This window comes from Eupeodes corollae, chromosome X (assembly GCF_945859685.1).
Source record: "Eupeodes corollae chromosome X, idEupCoro1.1, whole genome shotgun sequence".
Classification (NCBI taxonomy): Eukaryota; Metazoa; Arthropoda; class Insecta; order Diptera; family Syrphidae; genus Eupeodes; species Eupeodes corollae.
The window spans coordinates 3,420,084-3,441,659 of NC_079150.1; the positions used below are offsets into that span (position 1 = coordinate 3,420,084).

General features: G+C 34.4%; 1 protein-coding gene across 4 annotated transcripts in view; it reads right to left on the reverse strand.

Moving 5' to 3' along the window:
- LOC129953170 (myb-like protein AA) overlaps window positions 1-21,576 on the reverse strand; it is a 179,883-nt gene that overhangs the window by 54,605 nt on the left and 103,702 nt on the right. The window lies entirely within an intron of this gene.

Sequence of the window (21,576 nt, forward strand, 5' to 3'; positions counted from 1 at the left end):
AAAATAGCTCGAATGTTTGAGTTTAGTAAAAGAAATTTGATGTTAGCTTCAACCCAGCAGGCAGTACGTATCCTTAACAGACTTTAAGGAAACATCGAGGAAAGATGCAATATAATCAGCACAAAAAATTATTGACATTTCTTCCATGCCAAAGCACTTTCGACTCATTATTGACTTCACAGTAATTTTTTGATTAAAATTTCTTGTAAAAAGCAAACAAAATTTTAGCTAAAACCAGAAGATAGTTATTGAAAATGTTTGAACCGAATACAAATGCATCCTTAATCATTCGCAATATGTCCTCATTTATATTTACAAAGCAAGAAGATGGAAATAAATCCGATCTATATTCTGTTGACCCTTTGCCCGTTCGACCTAATAGAATAATAATTCAATCCTATGTACAAGACCTAAGAATGTTTTTTTTATTGCCATTACAACTCATTAAAACTGAATTCTTTCTATACCAAATCTCGGCATTACAACGCCGTTGCACATCAAAAACAGACACAAACCAATCAAATTAAGCAACGAATAAAAAAATACGAAAACATACGACAGCGCAAAATAAACCGATAAAATCAATTAAAAAATTTAATTGCGATTATTTATTATTTAACAACGAAAACAAAAACGAAAAAACCATCGCATATTATTTCCGGCCCTTATGAAGAGAGATTCATGGATGGATTTTTATCATCAGGACAGGCGCCTCTTGAATGAGGGCTGATGTGGGGATGTATTTATTTGTTTCTTTTTTTTAATATCAAAAGGACATAAAACCCATTCAATATGATAAAATTAATAATTCACCAACGCAAGGATGATGATGGTGGATCACGCCCCAAAATGTTATGATTCTGTGATTATAGCAGCCACTGTAGCGCTACCGGACGGTGCGGGCGGCGCGCGTGACGCGGAGGGTAGTGATTGGTAGAATGGCAAAACAGGGAGATGCTTTTATTATCCCTTTCATTAAATCCTTCGATATTATATTTTAAATTTTAATATCATAAATGTTTGTTCTTTTTTTGTAATTATAATTTTGACTCATATGTATCTATTACTTTGCGGATTTAATTACATATGGTATAACCATAAACAAAACAAATACAACAGACAAGCTGATGGCTCAAGGGTAGGGGCAAGTCCATACTTACTATTTATATAAACAACTTTAAATAAACTGAATTTTATATAAATGTCTATTATAGTTTTGAATTCAACACCCAATTTCAGCTTTGTTTCAGGTTTATTTTTGTGACAAGAAATAGACATTGTCTCTTTTTTATGACAAATTACATAATCTAGAATACTTAATATTTAAAGGCTGGGATAAATTTCATTGGTGTCCTTACGCAAACGATATTTTTGTACAGAAAACTTCAAAAAGTATGCAATTGAAAGGTTTGATTGTTTTCGTTCAAGATAATAGGAAATTTAAATGAAATATTTTTTGTTAGTAACAATTGGATTTATATAAAAATGTTACCACATTTAAAAAACTCACATTTTTATCATATAAAATTATTCTGAATAAAATTTAAGATATCCTAGGTGACATATTTTCTTTCAATTTTGTTTATATAAAGAAAGAACTCTCGAAAATATTGAGTGGGTGTTTTTTTACCACACCCATTTAAAAAAAAAATTTATTTAAGCCAACGACTTAAATTAAATTTTATAATGTGACGTGATACCAAACTAATATAATTGTAAAAAAAAGTTCAATTAACGGTTGTTTAGAATTCAAAAAAAAAATGTGACCTTGAATATTTAACCAGCAATTTTAACGTTTTTGACATTTGGTAAATTTTTGAAAAAAGAATCGTATTGACAGTTTTTTTTTTCAAAAAAAATAATAACCCGAAAAAAAAAAGAATTACTATAGAATTAAATTAAATTAAAGATATTGGGATCAGATTAATTTCATAATATAGAATACGAGGTGTGTTCAAAAAGTACCCGGAATTTTTAAATTTCGCGTGTCTGAAGAGCCCGAAGGTCAAAATTCGTTTTGTATTAGGTTGGCATACATGTCCGATGCATTTTTCAGCTATATTCACTGTTTACTTTGTCTGTGGTAGTTGTTAAGGTTTGACGTGTTTTTATGAGCTCGGCGATTTTTGCTTGTTTAAACAATGTTTGACCAAAAAAACAATCGCATGAAACGACGATCCAATTTTGCTTGAAAGGGTCAAAACTGGTGATGAAACATGGGATGATATCGAAATCAAAGCACAATCGTCCACCTAGAAGCATCCAACGTCACCAACGAAAAAAGCACGTCATGTTCGATCTAATATGAAGATTTTGCTTGCTGTTTTTTTTCGATTATAATGGAATAGTGCAGTAAGAGATCTTACCACAAGGTCGTACGGTTAATAAGGAGTATTACCTTGAAGTTATGCAACGTTTGCGTGAAGCAATCCGAAAAAAACGCTCAGATTTATAGAAAAACAATTCATGGCTTTTGAACCATGATAACGCACCTGCTCACTCGTAATTTCTTGGCCAAAAACAATACCGTAGTCATGCCCCAACCTTCATATTCACTAAATATGGCTCCGTGTGACTTTTTTCTGTTTCCAAAGTTGAAGAGACCCATGAAATGACAGTGTTTTTTTCTCGATCGAAGATACAAAAGCTGAATCGCTGAGAATGCTCAAGGACATATCATAAAGTGAATATCAAGAGTGCTTCGAAGATTGAAAAAAAGCTGCCATAAGTGTATTACATCTAGGGGGGGCTACTTTAAAGGGGTCCACATTGATGTAAACGAATAAATAAATATTTTTTGCAAAAAACGAAAATTCTGGGTACTTTTTGAACACACCTCGTATATGAAATATTGTTTTCGACATTCAGTAACATTTTTATAAAAATCTGATATTCAGTTGTTTTTATAAATATTAAACTCTACAAAAAAATAGTACGCAAAATCGCTAACATTGATGTTAGATTCTCCATATCTCGTGAAAATTGAAGCTAATCACTTCAAAATGATTTTATTCGGTGCTAATTTTTTTTAGAAAAATCCAATCTGTGAATGTTTTCAAGAAATGAAACTAAAAATTGCTTTTCCACTTAAAATTTAGTTTAAAAAATGGATTTTAAAATCAAACTCATAACATTCACACCATTAGTTAATCAAACAAAAAATCAATTGATAACTCTTTTAACAAAACACAAAAAAAAAGTGACAAGAAATGGTTTTCGGCTCAAGTATTAGAAGAACAAACAAAAATATTGACTTCAAATTATTTATTTCTCAAAAATATTAATATGAATATTTTGTTAAAGTTTTAAGTAAGACAAATCGACAGACAGGATATGAAGTTATCAGTGTGGGTCGCATCCCAGCCTCTTTTCTTTAAATAAGTTTATTTATTTTTTTAATTTATTTAAAATTTCTCATAGCTATGTTATAGTTGCAAACTAAACGTTAATGCAATTTTTACATGAAGTGCTGTCTTCTTCTTTTTGTAAAGCATACCTTAACTATTCTTATTATAATTTTGAGTTGTTTGAAATTTTGTTGAAAAATCTTCATTATTTCCTTTTGAAACAAAAACGATAAGTTGATATTCAATAAGAACAAACAGTTCCATTGTTCTTCAAAAATTTGCAAAAGTAATTCCTTTGCTTTAGGTAACAACGCTTTGAACATTTATCGGAACTCAAATCATCATTACCTATTCAAAATACGTTGTATCATTTTGATTAAAATCTCTCTCAGAAAACTAACAAAAGACAAGGAAACGTTGAGTTAAAAACACTCCACACAACAAATGCAAAGATTATGAAGAGAAAGCGGGCGTCCTGTTTTTATTAATAAACTAGCTTTGCTTAAAAAAAATAAAACAAAAAAAAAACACTTACAAACAAAAAATTACAAAAAGGATAAAAATCCCTTCTTTCTCATTTTAAAACAAAATATATCCCCTTTTTCTTTATGTGCATCATGGGTTTATTAATACGAAAGGATGATACATTTTGAATGTCGGACAAACACAGTAGAATGAAGGAGGGTGAGGTGAATGTAGCTATATGTAATATGTATTAAGTAAAAGATGTTTTGAATAAATAATCCTTAATCCTTAATGACATACCGCACCGATATGATGAATAATGATTGTAATCATAATAATCATCGTCATCATCGTTATCATCATTATCGTCATTTGGACCAAAAGAAGTGTAAGTACCTAATGTTGTATCATTTGAATAAGAGAATAAGGCTTGAATGATCTGACATTGATGATGAACGATGGGACATAGCTAGCAGCATCAGAAAAATGTCCTTAGCAGGGGAATGTTTTTTTTTTTGTTTAACCACGTTTCGGGGATGAAACACCCAATTGATTCTTTTCTGGAAAATGAACGCAGACTGGTAATGGGAAAACTGTTCATCTCACATCGTTGTAATATAACGATGAAGATTGAAAAAGGATTAAGATTTTGCGTAAAACAAATAACTAGACAAGCCCAAAGATTTACCTGATTATTTTTCAAATCCGATACGCATCGGTATTTTTTATAGAACATTCTCCTCTATCGCACCAAAAGACTGACAAGCCTAAGTGAACTGCCGGCAAGGCTTTGGCCGCACATATTATTTTCCAGTTTGGTGCTAGAGACAATAAGCGGAACCCCAACCACTGCGTATTTTTGTGGTTATAGTCTAAGAGTATTTCGGAGATGCCTGCATAGTGGTCAGTGAACTGTTCACCATCCCCATACCTTTAATGAGGACGGAATTTATGATCCCTGTACCGCCACCAGAAACAAGTGGTTTTAATATTAGTATAATCAATAACCAATAATAACAATATTTAACATAAAAACAAACTGTTGCGTGAAAGATTTGGTTTTTGATAGGATAAGACAGTAGTGAAGAAATATTCAACCAAACAATTTTCTTGAATGGCTGATAAATTTTCGTTTTTGAAAACATCTAAGAATATAAAGATTGTTGCTATGGACATTTGATTTTCTAAAAAAAATTTAAAAATTATTTGACACTTGAAGTAAATAAACACAAAAATAGTAGACCTATAGCTATCGCTATTAGTTCAAAAACTATCTACTGGTTGCAAATTTGTTTTCGTGCCAGCACATTGACCTTTCAAACGAATATTTGTATTCCTTATAACCGTCCATTTATTTTTGCAGTTTTGACTTACTTAAATACAAAACTAAAAAGCGTCAAGGACGCTTAAAAAACAAATCCCGACAAATATCGAAGAAATAATTTAACAAATATAAATTAGTTAGTCGTGAATCGTAAATCCAGCATTTCGATTTGTTTGTGAATTGTGTGTAAAGATATACTAAACAAAAATTTGCTCGGAATTTATTTTTACAACTAACAGCTAACAATATTAAATGTATTAGGTTAAATAAGTAACTACATTATACCTATTTGGGAAATTTGCAGATACTATTAAGTTAAATAGAAATAGTTATTTAGAAAAACGAGGTTGGGGTGCGACCCACACTGATAACTTCCCATCCCATCCCATCTGTCTATTTGTCTTGCTTAAAAGTTTGTATGTACCCAACACGAAAGGGTTAAAAAAAGTTGTAAGAAAAAAGAGAAAAAGTTTAGTTTGAAAATCTAGTTTAGTTAAATAGATTTTTAGTCTAAAAAAAATGTTACCAATTTTAGTAGTATTTCTTAAATTTTTACAAATTGGATGAACGAAATTAATTTGAGAGATATCAAGAACTGAATATCAATTTTTAATAAATTTGCGTACTATTTTTTGTAGAATTTATTTTTGTATAATAAAACGGAAAGTTGGATTTTTATAAAAAAAAACTACTGTTTATCGAAAACAATATTTCCTGTGAAATAAAAAGAGTTTGATTTTAATTTTTAAAAGCCTTTTGAGCCGTAAGTAAGTTTTTACGAAGTTTTAGTATTGTTTTTGTTTGTTGAGTTTTTATTTTTTGTTAAAAAAAACTGAGTTGGATTTTGCTCAAAAATTTATTGATTGTTGACAACAATATTTTTTTATAGATTTAAGTAGTTTTAAGCCAATATCTCAAAGTTTGGAAAAGATATTTGAGTCGAAAATCAATTTTTACCAACTTTTAACTATTTTTTTCTCAAAACTTTTCAGAATGTTAAAAACAATATTTCTTATAAGTGCAAATTAGTTGAAAGCCAAAATCTCAAATTTTTGAAGAGATATTTGAGTCGAAAAGCAATTTTTACCATTTTTTTTATATTTTCTTTCAAGGTTTTATTTTTTTGTAAAAAAAACTGTCTGTTCGATTTTTCTCAAAATTGAACTGAATATTGACGACAATATTTTTCTCAATTTTTTTCAGAATGTTGAAAACAATATTTCTTATAAGTTAAAATTAGTTGAAAGCCATAATCAAAAATTGAAATTAATTGTTAATTAATTAATGTTTAAAAATTAAATTTAATAATTTAATTGGTCACATTTGTTCTTAATAAAATTAGAAGATTCAAAGTAATTGTGTAAAAAATGAAACACTTAAGCTACTACACTAAACACTCAACGCACTGACCCTCTGACGTAAAAATCTCACTCAAAGGTGTCACGTCGTGTAATCATCAATGAAAAATAAAGCTTACTTCTCATCGACAATTATCTGTGAACTGAACGTGTAATGTCTGAGGCAATTACCGTGTCCCACAAATAATGTTGTTATATGGAAACGTTCAAATATTTAAGGTTGCAAGTTTTTTAAATATATAATATAAATTAATAATTTATTTAAATAAACAGGTAGTTTTATTTGATTTTGTTTTGTTTTTTCCATGTTTTGATACTAATTGTTATTAGAACTATGTGAAGTGCAGTGCAGTGAGAGAATCGCAACAGAGACAATGGAAAGAACACCAATACAAAAAATAGGATATCGATTTCCCAAAGGCTCTATTTATTTCTTAATTTATGTTTACCATTTTGTCGCTATTAATCAAAAAATGAGGAATAACATAGCTATGATAAGACTGACAGATCCAAATAAATAATTCATGAATGATTAGAATCGAATCAGCGAATAACCCTGAGTTTCCGAAAACCCCCAATTGACTTTTTGTTCAAAATCATTTTAACAGGATGTGGCCAAAGAGGTGCAAGAATGGGCATTTCTTTTAACTTGATTCAAATTAAAAGTATTTTAAACATTTGATCACTAAAGCCGGTAACGGAAAAAACGTTTGGTCTTTTTTGAGGTAGGTAAATAAGTTTCACTGTAAAAAAAATCCTTTTACCATTAATAACTGTGTGATTTCTTTGTGTTTATTGGTTTTAATCAATAATCAAACTAACTTTGAAATTTGGAAGGGGGTTTTTGCTAAAACCTTAACTTGAAAAATACCTTCACTCCTTAGATATGTATTTATATACTCTTTTCATTCTTATTTACTTCGAACAATTCTTAAAATTTTTCAATGGATTTTCAAACAAAATTCGACAGCTGTACTAAAAAAAAAAAATCATTACTTCATAAAAAATTCTAATTGTAATATCGATGTACAAACAAACAAAACAATTATTAAACAAAAAAATCGCACCAAGGCTGCCAATGCGGTCACATCACCTGAAAAGGCTGTCGAGCCAAATCAGGTGTGTGAACGTGTTGTCAACCCTGTGGTTGCAACTAGTGGCGAGAGTCCTTCTCCCTCTACTAGCCGCAACATATACTTAAAGGAATTACCCGTCAGTGGAACAGCTGTGACGCTCGGCAGTCCCAATGGCGGAAATTCCACACCCCACCTCTTCCCCGCTCCTGCTAGGACGTCGCAAGCGACCCCAAAAAGGGACACCCCATCCGGAGAGACAAAATCTGCGACATGTGGAATTGACTCAAAGGGTGAGGGCACACCCGGATTGGCATCGGTAGCGATTAAATCTGGAGGTGGACCCACATCTGTGATACACGGACATAGTTCTGGGCCGGCCAAAAAGAAGTCCAAGAAGTCACAGGCCAATCGAGACCAACGCAACGCCGAAAGGATTCTAGCCGCAGTCGGTGTCATACCGGCGGCGGAAAGAACCCCAGAGCAAACGCGTAAACTCGAGTGGGCTAGTGGCTTTCTTAGCAAAAAAGCTAAACCGACCTGCGGCGACTCAACGTCAAAGCGAGATAGGTCTTTCGAGGGTGACAAGCCCGAACCAAAAAGGCAGAAGGTGCTTTCCAACAGCACATCAGCCGTCAACAAAGATCTCTCCTTCAGCGACGCGCTCAAAGGTAAGATCATTGCCGCGGTCATTGACAGGAGTCATGTGGATGGTAACATCTGTCATGATCATTGGGCAGAGGTCAAGGCTCACCTCGGTTTCAGATTTTTATCTGTTATCGAGGAAAATCCGGGGCCTCTCCCAGACACAGCCGATGCAGGATGGTACCAAAATCGCATCAAACTCATCGCCTGTGGTGATCAGAGATCTTTCGATCTATACAGGGCTGCTGTCAATGGCTTGCCAGAAGTCTGGCCGGGTGCCAAGCTCGAGGTTGTTGCAAGGGAGAATATTCCTTGCCGGCCAAGAGCACGTATAATGGTCCCGGCTCTTCACAACTGTCCAGACATGATCATGAAACTGATCAAAACAAGTAATCCGGACCTGCCTACTCACGACTGGAAAGTACCAAAGGTTGAGAAGGAGACAGTGGGTCACTATAGATCGGCTCTCGTGCTGATCAATAGGGAATCACTGGCTCCACTGGCCGCGACCAAAGGTGTGATTAGGTATGGTTTCGATGAAATCATGATGCGTATTTATAAAAAAGATGAAGATACGCTAAACACGCCCCCCACAGAAGCCTCTTCAGCGGAGGGAATCGATTCATTGGCAACGAAAATGGAGGTCGATGCAACACCAAAAGTGGAACCATCGACATCCACTGCCCCAAATAAGCCATCCGACGTGGAGGCTAAAACTAAAGTCGACAGTAACTCCGACATGGAGACTGAAGACGCCACCTTAGGCATCACCCAGAGTGAGGAAGACCTGCTTAGGTCCTCCTCAGACGAGGAAAACGCCGACAAAACAGTGGTGGAGGTTGATCTGACTGATAGTAGCAATGCTGCGATTAGTACAGATTAATCTCCATCACGCCATCATGGCCACAAACAACCTGATACTCCGACTGCATAAGAACAAGGAAGACATCGTCTTAATACAGGAGCCGTGGGTCTCAAACTCCATCATCAGAGGTCTCAGGACTCCTGGCTATAAAATATTATATGCATCGGAGAAAGGTGAACCAAGGTCATGCATGTTAGTAAAAAATGACTAAAACATATTTTTACTCCCCAATTACAGCGACAAGGACACCACCACCGCTGTCCTAACAACAGATAAAGCCACCTACTGGCTCATATCCTCCTACCTTGGCCACGACAGCCCAATTCCAGGAAACACCTTGAGGAAGGCAATTGCGGACGCGCAATCGAAAAAAGTTGGTCTCCTAATTGGTTCAGACGCTAACGCCCATCACACTGTATGGGGTAGCTCTGATATAAATGAGAGAGGTGAGTACTTATTTGATTATTTACTAAGCACTAACCTACTCATAAGTAATATTGGTAATGAACCCACATTTGTAACCAAGAATAGGAAAGAGGTACTTGATATTACACTTACCTCTGACTCGATCCACAATATGATTTCAAACTGGCATGTCTCAAAAGAGAATTCCTTCTCTGACCACAAATACATTCAGTTTGAGCTCAAAGATGTAGCAAATACATCTACGGGATTTCGAAATCACCGGAATACCAACTGGGAGCGTTATAGGGAGGTACTAGCACAACTGCTTAATCATAACCTTCTTAAAAGCTCCTCCAGTAAAGATGAACTAGACCTTTCTGTAAATCATCTCACCGAAGCCTTAAATGAATCAATGAGATCTTCATGCCCTGTAACCATTTTAAAGGGTAAAAAGAAACCTCATTGGTGGCATAAAGAATTAGAACCATTCAGAAAGAGCTGTCGTAAACTCTTCAATAGATCTAAGTACACTAGATCTCCTTCTGACTGGGACTTATACAAACAAGCTCTAAAGCAATATAAAAAAGAATTAAGAAAGAGTAAGAGGTCTTCTTGGAGAAATTTTTGTGGTAAAATAGAAAATACTTCAGAAGCCTCAAGACTCAGGAAAATTCTCTCAAAAAGTCCAACAATACCTAGTGCTTTAAAGACAGAAACAGGCACATGGACTATCACAGATGAAGAATCTCTTAACCTGTTATTAGACACCCACTTTCCAGGTAGTTCTAACATACTCAACGACTTAACATCAGAGTCTCAAGCTTCTACAAGCGATTTAGTTGATCTAATAACGCGGGAAAAACTGCAATGGGCCATAGACAGCTTTGATCCATATAAATCTCCAGGACCAGATGGAATCATTCCGGCCGAACTACAAAAATGCTCAGACATGATTATTCCACCATTGGAAATCATTCTGACAAGCTGTGTAAGGTTGAGATATATTCCCAAAGCCTGGAGAATGGCAAAAGTAGTCTTCATTCCCAAAGCAGGGAAACCCTCACACGTTAACCCTAAAGATCTACGACCAATCAGCCTATCATCCTTCCTTCTTAAAACCTTGAAAAGATTGATTGAAATTTATATCAGACATAATTTAAAACCATGTCTCATTTCCACAGCTCAACATGCTTACTCTAAGGGAAAATCAGTAGAATCAGCACTTCACTCACTGGTACGTACTATTGAACATTCCCTCGAATACAAAGAATATAACCTGGTAGCGTTCCTAGATATTGAAGGAGCTTTCAACAACGTCAGTTACCAGGCGATCACAACAGCAATGGATAAGCTGAAATTAGAGAAGTCACTCATAGATCTTATAAGTCTCATGCTCAAAAGCAGGACAATAATTTCTAACATGAGAAGTTTTACTACCACCAGATCGGTGAATCGGGGCACTCCCCAAGGTGGAGTCCTTTCGCCTCTTTTATGGAACATGGTAGTAAACGACTTACTTACAACATTGGAAACAGAAGGTTTCAAGGTGATTGCCTACGCTGATGACGTTGCGATATCCGTATCTGGGAAGCACCCCCAAGTTCTCTCGGAACTCCTACAAAATGCCCTAAACAGGCTAACTAAATGGGCTAATCAATGTGGATTGGACGTCAACCCACACAAAACAGAATTAATACTCTTCTCGAGAAGATATAAAATTCCTCAGATTAGCCCACCAAAGATTAAAGGAATACCATTAAGCTTTTCCGACCAAGCTAAATATTTGGGCCTCATTTTAGACAAAAAACTAAATTGGAAGGCAAATATTGATGAAAGAGTCAAAAAGGCTACTGTAGCGCTTTTTACTTGTAAAAAGGCCATAGGATCAAAATGGGGCTTCTCCCCAAAAATAACCCACTGGCTATACACTTCGGTAATCAGGCCGATACTCATTTATGGAGCCGTCGTATGGTGGACCGCACTGGATAAGATGGTAAATCTAAATAAACTCATTAAAGTCCAGCGGTCAGCAGGTATGTGCATCACAGGAGCACTTCGCACAACACCAACCGCAGCACTGGAAGTGCTTTTAAACCTAACACCACTTGACATCTTCTCTAAAAAGGTGGCTGCCAACTCATGTGTAAGGCTTAGAGCCACCTCTCAATGGACCAGTAACAATACTGGACATACAACCATTCTAGATAATTTCAGATCTATCCCAGATCGCTTAGACTATACCACCCCAAAAATGGTATTTGGTAAAAGATTCCATGTGTCCATCCCTTCAAGATCCTCCTGGGAAGAAGAGAGACCCCTGGAAGACGATGCGGTACACTTCTACACTGACGGTTCAAAGACCGATCACGGAGTTGGAAGTGGTATCTTTTCAGAACAACTGAATCTCAGTCTATCCTATAGACTTCCCAATCAATGTAGTGTGTTCCAGGCAGAAGTAATGGCGATAAAAGAAGCACTATCCTGGCTCAAAGAAAACGTTATATCTTGTAAGGATATACGTATCTTCTCGGACAGCCAAGCCGCTCTTAAATCTCTCGCGTCTGTCTCCACAAACTCTCGAACAGTCCACGATTGTCAATCATCTCTGAAGGAGATGACGGAACAGTTTAACATTCACCTCATTTGGGTGCCGGGCCACAGAGACATTCCGGGAAATTGCAAAGCCGATGAGCTCGCCAAAAACGGAACACTTCTGCCTTATGTTAGACAAAAACATAACATAGGAACACCACTTGCTACATGCAAATATCTTCTCAAGCAATATGCTTTAGAAACAACAAATACTAGATGGTCACGAAGTACCACCTGCCTGGCAACCAAGCAAATATGGCCAAGTATTGACTTAAAACGGTCAAAAGGCTTGATATCACTAAGCAGACAAAGTATAAGCTCTACAATTGGAGTAATAACGGGACACTGCCTCATAGGTAGACATGCTCTGAGGCTAGGGGTCTACACAAATGACTTCTGTAGAAGCTGCATGGACGAGGAGGAAGAGGAAACAGTCCAACACCTTCTATGTACATGTCCAGCACTCTCCATTAGAAGGAATTACTTTCTCGGTAATCCCTTCTTCGATAATACCAGTGAACTGGCAAATATTGACACAAAACGTCTCTCTAACTTTATTAAAAGCACAAAATGGTTTGTTTAAATTCATTACTCCCATGAGTAACCTCATTAGTGGTATCACAATGGACCCTTGAGGTCTACGTGTGTCAATGATATCTAGACAGCCACTCTAACCTAACCTAACCTAACCTAATATCGATGTACATAAGTATTCTTTCCCAGCCTATAAAATAAATTACAAGAATAACGTTGAATCACATACAGTTCATTTCTTAAATCATATGATTATCAGAGTTTGCGAGTTAATTGACAGCGAAAACTAAATGTCAAGTAATTTCTAGAGTAATACCATTTATCAATGCAGTGAATAGTTTTGACTTAAAGATTTAATCGAAACATTATGTTTAAGGCCGTATTGGGAAAGAGAATGTATAATTTTGAGGCAAGTTATGGTATGGACCGTTGCCCAGAAAATATAGGAAGTCAAACCTAATATATAACAAGTTTTGTATGGAACTTTTATTGGCATCCTAAATTAGGAAGCGCAACAATCCGTTGAGAACTGGGCCTAGTGACTTACAACTCTCAACTATTCATGAGTGCGAGTAATGTTGTAAGGGATGGAGAAGACCTACAGTTTTAAGCCAAATCAGAACGGAAACGAAAAATCAAATAATATGATCTGTGTATTGTGATAGTGGCAATCACAAGCAATTACAAAAAAATGTGACGAATCTTTTTACAATTAATATTACGTTTCTAGAGCAGTATTAATACAGACTTTATTCGAAAATCTTCTTTCGACATAATATTATTGAAGATTTCTTAAAGGCAACAATTATTTCAAAATATGTTAAAGACAATTGTTAAGTTCCATTGAATTTATAAAAATGGAACGAGCTCGATGATAATCGCACTTGATTATCACAAATGTGGTAATTACTTATACTATCTTAGCCAACTCCATCTCAAGCCAACATTAATCTTTTTTCTTAATGTAGGTATAGATATCTGTAAATAAAATTAGTAGGTGGGTTGTTAAAATATATATGAAAGTTTAAAAAAATCAGCAAAGTTTATTTCAGAAGATCCTATTGAAATGGAAAGATAAAACTATACATAGTTCCTAATAATATGACCATCACTGTAAATATGTGCATAGTTATACGTATATGTAGGGACATACAGTACATTTTCATAATCTAGCCAGTGCTACTTTAGAAACTGCCCCCACACCACAACTCCAGCTAAGCTCGCTACATTTGAGTAATTTTTGTTAAAAAAAATTAAAACAGAGAGCTGTTTCAATGGCTGTGGGTTTCTCTGTTTTTATTACCATTTGTTGTTAAATATGTATGTGTAAAATATCTACATGCACATCACATATCCTTAGAAAACAATAAAGCCACCAAGGGAGGTATCTCTTTTCTTTTAAGTTGTATAGAATTTCCGTGGAAGAAAAATCTAGCAGGGTACCTACAAGAAGAAAGGAGAATAAAACGAAGAAAACATAAAAAATAAAGAAACAAATGTAGCATTTGCTTTTCTTTCTTACTTTTTCACTGCCCCTCTCACTAGGATTTTCTTTGTATTATATATCTTACTTCCCTTTCCTTCCTTCGTTCCTTCATTTTTCTTCATTCTCTTTGTTGATATTGTTATTAATGTACTGAAACTGCACTTTCGTGAATACGTACGTCGTCGTACGTACGTCAATACATACACATCATGTACCAAACAACATAAGAACCGTTAAAACAAAAATATAAGAACTTGCATACATATAAACGTATATTATGCAGTTTAGATATACGAAGAATCCTTTACATATACCTACTACTTTTTTGTACATTTTTCTTTCTTTCTGTGTTAGCTCAACAAAAGCTATGAAAAGAAATATCATAGAAAACACAGAAAATTAAAATAAAAATAGAAATAAGGAAAGAAACAAAAAAAAAGAAATAAAAAGAATGAGAAAGGAAAAAGCATTTATCTATGGAATGCAGATAAAAGAAAAGCTTTTTGTGTCCTTTTTGCGCAAAACGAATGCACACCGGTATATTTTTCTTTTTTTTTTTCCTTTTTCTACTCCTTTACTCATTCTTTCTTTTATTATTTTATAAAGAAAGGAATAAAACTCGGAAAACTCAAACTCGCCTGCACAGCACAGCACAGAACAGCATAGAGTAGAGACAAGGATTTACATCAGAGAGAAGAGAAAATGCGGTAGGTATTGTGGTGTGTGTGTTAGGAACTTAAGTGTAGGGTAGGTACATTGGTAGGTGTATACCTACCTAAAACATACCTAGTTGTAGGAGAAAAATAATAGGTAGTAGAACAGCGAGGGAGGACAGGAAGAAGACGAGAGGGATTCAAGTGAATGGAATAAAGAAAGAACAGATCACGCTGCTAGAGATGGACTAGGTACATACCTACATACATACGGAAATAATGGAAAGAAAACTAACAAAGCTCACCTAACGGATGTCTGCATAGCATATCCTTTTATTTTGTTCTTATTTATACTTTCTTTTTTGCTTGTTAATAATGGGCTGTCCTCGATTTTTCTTTTTCTTCTTTTTTAATTTTTTAGTGGGTACTGTGGATACCTTACCTATCTACCTACGTATCAGTTTGTTTTCATTTTATTTTTCTTCTATTTTATGCATTTTTTCTCTACAATAATAAACTTTTAGTATTAAAGAAAGCGTGGAAGGATAAAAGAGATTTAAGGATGTCAGAAAGAAAATTCTATGTACCTACATACATATATGTATGTTGGCATAGATCAATAGTGAGATATTATATTCAAAAGAGTATAAATGGGTGTAGGCTTAGATAGGTAGAAAAAGAAATCCTTATTGAAAAATCAGTGAATCATTAAAGAAGAATAGCTAAAATGAATTAATTTTATTTTATTATTTTTGTATCAACCAAATTATAAACATATGTAGGTACCTGGGTATGTACTCGTATGTGCATATTTGGCAGCTACATGAATAAAATATATGTTCGGCTGATTTATTGCTAATTGTTTGGGGAACAAGGACCTAAGAAAGCTTCTTCAATTAGTTTGTAATATCTTGAAACAACATATACATTTTTTAGCAATTATGTTTTCAACAGCATTATATTCCAAAATGGATTCGGTTCAGAATCGATATTTTTTAGAATAATGTAAATATTTTGAATTCAAAATAAAGAACGAGAGACATTTTTGAAAATAAGAAACGGAATAACATCTTATCCAGTTTTTAAAAGGGTTCCAAGCCTTTTTGGAAGGTAAAAAATATTACTAGCACAAGATAAGCTTATCGCGTTCAATTCCTTACAGAGCAACGTAAATAGTTAAAAAAGTTGTTAAAAGTTATGTGAAGGAGTTGATTAAACAATTAAACTAAAAAACCATCTGGTCTTGATGGTATGAACAACAAATTGCTTGAAGCCTTATCATCAACGGCCACCAAGTATTTCACAATGGTTTTCAATTGTTGTATAATTCTTTCATATTTTCCGAATTACTGGAAGAAAGCAGATTAATAGTAATGGGCTTATTAGTTTATTAAGTAAGGTAAGTAAATTGTTTGAAAAGCTTATTAATCGACAAGTCCTTTCAACCCCTCTCTCCCTTTTCTAGTGCTCACACTGTGTCTACATAATAAGGGTAGTATTATCCCTTTGAGTGTGCGCTTATTATATAAAAAAAAGTACTTAACCATATCGAGGATGCAAACATATACCCTAATAAGCAGTTTGGCTTTAGAGCTAGGCACTCTACAAGCCATCAAATTTTAAGAATTGAAAATCACACCAAAAGTAACCTTAATTCAAAATTATCGACTGGTCGAAGTATTTCGACATCGAAAAAGCATTCGATACTTTGTGGAACGACGGGTTAATTTACAAACTTATAATATCTTTTTTCGTCTAGGGTATTGAATCAATGTGCTCTCAGTAGTTTACAATGCTCACTGAATACCCAACAAAAGTATTTTCATAAGGGGACAATCAAAGTTAGTGCTTAGAAATCGAAAGCTTTCTAGCTATCTAGACGAAGAAAATCAGATTTGTTGCCACAAACTACGTTACAGCTTGACTCTGTCGATATCGCTTGGTCTTAAAACTGCAAGTACCTTGACAATAAACTGACAACAACCTACTCACTGATAAAGCTTCGGCTCCCATAGATCACCGAAATCAAGCATCATTGAACGTGTTTATAGTAGAAAGATTTGGGACCGTCTCGAAACCTACCGTGTGCTGTTGTCATGTGTTCTTTCTGTCTGTTGCTCTTTTTTTTCTGTCCTTCTATCTTGTATTAATGTCTTGTGTTGTTATCACCTTACAAAGTCTAGTCGCTCAAGGTGCTGTATTCTCTACTCGGAACATTTATGTATACTGAGTAATGTGTAATGTAAATGTAAACCATTAACAAAACTAATCTTGTGATAAGAATTTTATACCCGTTCTTAAACCGCAAATCATTTCTTAGTGCACATCGTAAAATTTCGATATTTGAAACTATATTCCAGCCTATACTCACTTATGGTACTCCAACTCATTTAAAAAGAGTATATAGGTACAGTATGAAAATGTATGCTAAACTTGCAAAGGCATTATTCCACAGTCGGGCTTTATGATAACACAAATTTTAAGCACCTCAAGCTTGCAAATTATAATTTGGAAGACAATTTTTTCAGAAGATGTTTTCATTCAGATGATGAGCTAATTCTTAATATCTTAAATTAGTTATTTTGTTTACATCGCATTTGGGTTAATGTGCAATTTTTAGTTTTTAAGTAAAGGGTCCTACCGTATTTTAAAATTAAAATGGTATTCCGGGTAAAGATAGATAGAGGTCTACGTGCCGTTTTTAGAAGTAATCATAATGGTGTGGCACGGTGAGCATCGCGCATTTGCCGTAGAGGAATATATCTGTAATTGTGGTTCTGCGATTACTACTCAGCGAGCATTTCGCATTTGGTGTGTTAGGCCCGCATTTTTTCGAAGAAAATGGGCAAAAAGTTATAGTTAATGTGGATCGCTAAAACCAAACTTAAATCAGTTTACTAGGAGCCACAAAGAAGTCTGCTTCCAACAAGATGGAGCCACAGCACACACTTCACGGCGTTCATCTTCTTTCATTACGAGGAGGCATTACCTGGCCAACAAGGTCCTCCGATTTATCACCTTGTGATTTTTTCTTTGGGGACATTTAAAATCCCAAGTCAACACTCATTTTTATTCTTGACTTTTTGTATCATAGAACAGCCCAATATGTATGTATACCTTTTTACCTTCCCAATATATGAAGAGCTTCACCTTAGTCTTCAAGAAGGCACATACAAGAAAAACAACAACAACAAAAACAATTAGTAAATGTATATCATTTAGTATAATTTACACAGTTATAGATACATCCTTTGTTTTTTAACAAAAAAAAAAAACAAAGTTTGACAATTTTGAGACAATTTTTTATTTTTAAATTTTAAAAGGAAACTCAAGTAATCCAAATTTATTTAGTCCTGTAATAAGACTAACCGATTTTTTGGTATCGAAACAGCGGTTTCTGAGACGGTAATTGAGCGGCAAAGCAAGGGCTGCTTGTATTTGCCATCCCTATCTACCTCTAGTTACCAAAAATTGAACATTATGAACAAGCTTTTATTTAATCTTATATTATTCCGCAGTACACTGTGCATCGAGATTCTTATGCAACCGATTAAATATTAGTATTTGTTCATTGAACGCATTTGGAAATTACAGAAGTAGTGTTGAAAGCAAAATTAGCTTTAAATACGCACAATATTATGGAAAACCAATACCTTTCCACAATAAAGAAAAGTATGACAAAAATTTCTTTTTTTTTTTACTTTTGGCTGAAAATTATCAAAAAGTTATGTTATCTAAAATATTTTTCCAACGGGTTTTCATTATGTACAGATATAGGTTCTTATTTTTTACATCAAGACTCACAGAAAACTAAGTACCTACACGGTAGAAGACGTTATGTCTTGTATTTATTATTAATATATTAAAAGGGTTTGAATTATACCTGTTTGTAAATTCATTTAAGAACTTAAGACAAGGCACCTACATAGATCGTTAGAACCTATTGTTTGTTTGAAAATAGATAGACAAGACATGTTATATGCCTTTGCGCTTTGGAATACATAAAAGATCTATACACATATGTATAGTTTTTGCAAGTCATATTGATGTTAGAATGCGGAGAACGTCTTTTTCCCCAATCAAGAGAAATATCCTTATAGCAGCTATATTTAAAGGTATACACTACACAACCCCCACGCCCAAAACAGCAGTTTCACAGGCAAACACAAAACGTACCTATAATCCTACCATCATCAACCATAGCAAAATCGGAGCCAATCGGTTTTGGGGTTTTGTATTTATAAGCTTGTGTGTTATTGTCTATCAGCATTTCTGGTTGGTTGGAAGTTTACTTTCACTACATAAATTTCCCTTCGCATCCCAGTCAAATATGTAGGTAGGTAGGTACATCGGGTACGAACACACGCAAACACAAAACATGTTTCTATTCTCTTATCATCACATCCTTGTATGAGTTGTCTGTCTTCGTTTCCCAAATTACAACCTCATCCTTTTCTTCCACCCTTAACCCTCCACCCTCATCGTCAGTCGCTATTTCTCATCCTTAACCTGCCTTACCTCAACTCCAACCCTCTTTTTTCTTTTCTTTTTTCTTTTTTTTCTGATTTTTTTACGAATTAACAACGAGGAAAAAGAAAACAACGATGACGATAAGAATGAAGGCAAAAACGAAAGCATGAAAAAAAAGTTAAGGATTTACCCAGTCAACTGCATTGGATAACCCTTTAAAAAAAGAAACAATTCCCATGGCTTAACTATACCACTATATCTTTGTCATCATCACCCACGTTTTTGCAACGGTATTTGCCCTCTTCATCATCGTTTATCGTTGCTCTCCTTTCACAACAAAATTAACACTGAGTTAGCAGAACTGTCATGTTCTGCTCTGCTACGCTCATATAGTAAAATGCGATACCCATAGTACTAAACCTTCTGTCATCCATGGACCATGAGACTACATCACATCCCCTTCGACTTCACATCAGGAAGCCTTATCCTTTTCAACCAAGTCCAGTCATTGACTAGTTGGAGATATTTTCTCTATTTGTAGTTATTTATCGACTCACTTATTCTTCCCTCTCATCCTGATGAAAAGCAAGTAACAGTAAAATCTCCCTTCACTGCTCCACAAGTGCACAAAGCAGAAAATTCCATTCAATTCAACTATAAACCTAACTATTTTACTATTTACAATCCATTTAATCAAAAATCATATTTGTATAGTTTTTACAGAAAAATTTTACAAACACAATTAGACTAAAATGAACAATGTAAAAATATTAAAAGCATTGTTTACCTGATAGAAGCTTACATCTTTTTAAACATATTATGTTCTTCAATTTAAAATTGAAATGGCATAGACTGTATCGACGCGTCGTCATTGGTGACGTTTTTGATATTTATGATAGTTTAACACATTTTTTGACATTCAAAGGGCCTTGCTCATTTCTGACCAAAATTGTATACAAACATAAAGGGTGTCATATGAAAGGAAACGTTTAGCTTGCAATATAAGAGGCAACATATTCAAAATTGCTCATGGGAGAGCTGAAATATTTGAACATGACGTTAAAAGTATAAGGGCGGATCCAGACTTCTAATCGGGGAGGTTACACACTTAGAATAAAGATGCGTTTTTGAGCACTGTTTAAAAATATTCTTTTACGTTTTCTTAAGGAGGCTGACAAAATTTAATAACATAATGTGTACCGTAACCTTAAATTTACATATTGCAAGGGCTAAAGTGAAAACTTTAATAATATAAGATTATTCTAGAACACTGTTGTCCAGCAAGATATGATCTAACAATTTAATTTGGCCGACTCACTACATGTGAAAGCATTCCAAGATTCCAACAGTTTTCTAAATATACCATATTTAAGTGCTAAATAACACTCTGCCTATTCTTAGATTGGAGCTGATGCTAGAAGACAAATTAAATTAATTTGGACTTAACAAAGACTAATCAACAAACTTATTGGTCAATAGTTTTGTGGAAGTTTAAAGTTTATTCCAGGCTTTAGAATAGACATACCCTTAGCTGGTTATTTCGCTAGAGCATTGTTTATAAAAATAACGATAAAACAATGACCAGGCATGAGACCTTGCGGCGGTGTTCAAGAGAAGCAAATGTCGCGGTGAGAAAACGATCTCCTATAATTTTAAGAGCTCTTTTTTCAATTCTATCCAGAAGACACAAGTACGTTATTGGGGCTCCAGCCCAAATATGAGAGTTATACTCGAGTTTAGGATGAATAGAAGCTTTGTAAATTATAGCCAGATCAGAAGGAGTAAAAAACTAAATCGTAAAATAAATCATTGCCATTTTCTAGGTAAGGAATGTGTCTGGTTTTTATTTTTTCATTAATTTGGCAATATTCCAAAATGGCTTCGGATTTTTATCTACATAGTTTGCTTAGATTTTCATTCTACTTCTTATTGCGAAACTTTTGTATTTCCTCAGTTATCTTTTAATTGTAAAGGTAAACTTGAATGCTATATGAAGGTAGTCGATAACGTTCCCATTGTCTCTTAAGAAAATTTCTATTGGGAATATATTTCAGAATGTATTTGGGCATCTTAAAACCAAAAGATTTCCTTATTTTCTTGCGACCGCATGATTTATTGGTTTTTAAATAGTATTCGAAATGCGTCGATCTGTGTGTATATATCATCTTTTGAACACACCCTATTCAAATCAACAGGCATTGTTCTAAGTTTGGACTTTATTTCTTTTTTATATCGTTTCCAATTAGCATTTTTAACATCCAGATAATAACTTTTTCTAACTACCGGTTTTGAAGCATTTCAAAACAGACGGGAACGTGATAAGAATTTAAACGTTGCATAGTTTTAGGTTGTGTCAAAA